The sequence below is a fragment of the Dioscorea cayenensis genome, chromosome 5 (assembly GCF_009730915.1).
Source record: "Dioscorea cayenensis subsp. rotundata cultivar TDr96_F1 chromosome 5, TDr96_F1_v2_PseudoChromosome.rev07_lg8_w22 25.fasta, whole genome shotgun sequence".
Lineage (NCBI taxonomy): Eukaryota > Viridiplantae > Streptophyta > Magnoliopsida > Dioscoreales > Dioscoreaceae > Dioscorea > Dioscorea cayenensis.
Window position 1 is genome coordinate 15887236 of NC_052475.1, and position 3684 is coordinate 15890919.

Genomic DNA, 3684 nt, shown 5'->3' on the forward strand with positions numbered 1-3684 from the left:
TAGATTTTTTTTTCCTTATGTTTGTATTGATTTTTTAAAATATTCAAACTTTGAATGGCAAAGTTATTAAATCATTATTTGAAATTCAAAATTCTTAATTTAAATTTTAATAAAAAAATCTGAATTAAATCCAAACTTTGATAGCATTAAAATTTAAATTAAAACTATTATTGAACATTTCATTTGATTTAGAATTTCATTGAAATTACACTTATATTCTTCATAAAATTTAGAATATAAATGAAAAATCTGAGTTGTATTAAGATTAATTCATATGCGATATTTCATTTGATTTTTTTTGGCATTTGATTTTGAATTTTAAAAAAAAATCATAGTAAAAATGACTGGAAAAAGTATTCAACTACTTATTTTTTGAAGTATATTTTAAATAAGATAATCTTGGAAAGTTAATGTAATTTTCATAAATTTTAGATTACCAACTAATTTTAACTTTCTTAATTCGTATAATTTAGTTAAAATAGGTAAGGACATGAGAGACTATAATTTATTCGAACTTGTAAATATATATATATATATGAATAGTAAATTTAAAAAATATATATATAATACTTTACAAATTTTCTAAATGGACGAGTAAAAACAACGGGAGGGGTAATTATAAATAAATAAATATATATATATATATTATTTGAATTATAATTATTTAAAATTTAAAAATATGCTTTAAAATTTTATTAAATTTTTTAAAAACTAACAACTTTTTAAATAATTGTGTTAGTTCCTTTCTACTTGTATAAACTACTGCTTAAAAATTACAATACTTTTTTTTCACATGCATGCAATAAATTGCCATTCTTCTTCAAACTTCATGGCATCTCGGTGTCGCTCCATCGCACTCCCTTGGTTTCGCTATTGCTTAAAGTCAAGGTTTTGGGTTATTTTGGAGAAGAAGCCTTGTTGATGTTCACTCATAGATTCTTCAAGATCTATACAGCTTTGGCACCACATTGTAATATTAAGGAAAGGAAGGACAAACTTAAACTGAAAACAAATATAAGGATCATTATGCATTAATTTTATTGTAGACTTCATTACAAATTAATAACTCAACATGCCTTTAAATATGCGTAAGTAGCATGGAAAATCTATAATATTCAAACTAAAAACTAGAAAACAAGGAAACTCAAACCAATTATTTGGCAAGGATTAAGTCTAAGATATTGACAATTAGCAACTTTGAATTATTCTTCAACAAAAGAAGGATGAAGCTGATTCCCTAATAAAAATGGCAACGGGTAGGGTATGCTAAAACCCTTACCGATACCCGTGACCCCTACTCTATACCCGTACCCTTACTAGTACTCTCAGGGGAAAAAAAATCATACCTTTTCACTTACAGGCAAGGTATGGGTATGCCCTCAGGGTACCTGCTTACCCATTGTTCAAATTACCGAATTAAATAATAATAGATAATAATAAATCATAATCCATTACAATACAATGTTTAAACACATGTCCACAAATTCAAAATTATATAACATATCACAGAAAAGTAATAAAAAGTCATTAAAATGTCCTTGATATGATTGACTATCCAAAGAAAGCAAGTACCTACAAAAACATAAAAAAATATATATTAAGTGATATGATCAAACTATCATTAAATTAAATGAAAAATATTAGTTACACACTTGCTAATTATATGTGAAAAATCTTCAAGAACTAAATCCACCAATGCTTACATCATTTGTATCCAATGATTCTAACAAAAGAACAAGTGAAATAATTAAACAATTTAATCGGTATGGAAAATAATGTAAATAAATTAAAATGATACACTACCTATAGTGTCCAGATCTTTAGGATTGTCCTAAATTCTCAGCTGGACCATCGAGAGTTTCAGCTCCTATAATAATAGCAAAATGTTAACTACAAGATCAACAATAATTTATATACAAATAAAATAATAAATAATATATCTGGAGGATATCCTAATAACCAACTTTGTGTACACATCAATGCCTCAGTGGTATTTGGCTAAAGACGACTTTGATAAGGAGTCAACATTTTTTCACTCATGCTAAAAGCAGACTTTGAACCAATTGTGGATATAGAAATGGCAAGAATATCTCTCGCAATAGCCTGTAGGGTAGGAAAATTCATCTTCCACCATACCAAAACATCAAAGTCTGTTTTTGAATCAATCACCACATCATCTTTAAGATAATGATCTAACTCTGTCATCACCATTACTTTAACCTTTTCCTTCTTTTCCTAAATGCTAAAAACTCTTCATCATCAAGACTTTGAAGAAACATTACTCTATGTAGCACTCTTACCCTTAGAAGTATCATAAGCCTTCAACAACTCAAATTGAGTATCTCGAATTTTCTCAACTTTCTCATTATATTCTTAATTGAATAACTTGGAGAAATAAAATTCAATTGTATCAAACTTGTGACGAGGATCTAAAACTGAAGCTATTGGCATCATTTCATGTATTGGACCCCAATATTTGTCATACTTCTCCATCATCAACATAGCCATTTTACTAATCATAACATCATCATCATCCAAGTACCATTTGTTCAAAGCTATCTTTATTTGATAAACTTTTTTAAAGAACAATTTTACAGTTGGATATTTTGTGCCTAAAAAGATTTTAGTGCCTGTGTAAAATATTTTTAGCTTATCACATATTTTTTTAGCAAACTCCCAATCAGTATCATTTGACAAACATTGGTATTGAGATTCACGTTACCTTAAACGAAAAAAAAAACATTCTTATGACAATAGAAATCTTTAACATCATATATGTGGAGTTCTTCTCATTAGGCAATCTAAAATCATTTTTTTTTATATTTGAGAACTTCAACTGTTTTGCCATTTCTTCAAATTTCTCAACCTTTTTAGGTGTAGCAGACGAATAAACAACACTATCTCTAATCTTCTCAATCCCATCCTTAATAGCTTTTAAACTATGTTTAACAATTATATTCATAATGTGTGCACAACAAAGCTTATGCAAGAAATAACCAGACAACATCAAATGATTTTCTTCCAACTTATTTTTAACCTCAACAATCATAGCATCATTAGTAAAATAATTTTCAACCGTAATAGATGATAATTTTCAGTCAATATTCCAATCCAACATACATTCAACTAACACTTGACTAGTATGAGGACATGACACATAAATAAACCTATTTATAAAAGCAAGTAACATTGTAAGTAAAAATTGACTAGATAATTAATTAATTATTTAATGAGTCATAAAACGTACCCCAAAAGTTGTCTTTGTAATATCCCCGAGTTATCAATGAAATGTGTGGCAATCACCATAAATCCTGTTTGAAGCCCACATGTCAGTTGTTAGTGCAATTCTACTCTCATTTTTCTCTATGAATTTGATTGTCTTTGCTCTTTCAAGCTTATATAGCTTCAAAATGTCACTTTTGATAGTATTGCACGTTGGACACTTGAAAAATGGTTGTAGAGAACTATAAACTCCTAAAAAGCGTGATGATCAACCATAGAGAGAGGATAATCATTAATTGCTATCATTGAAGCCAACCTATTTCTTGCCACATCTTGATCAAAGGCTTGACTTTTGAGATCTTTAGTCATAACATTTGTTGTCAATATCCTTTGTCTTATGTCCATACTGTATCTCCTAGTACATGTTTTTGAATGGTGGCGTAAATGATTTGTTTTCATCTT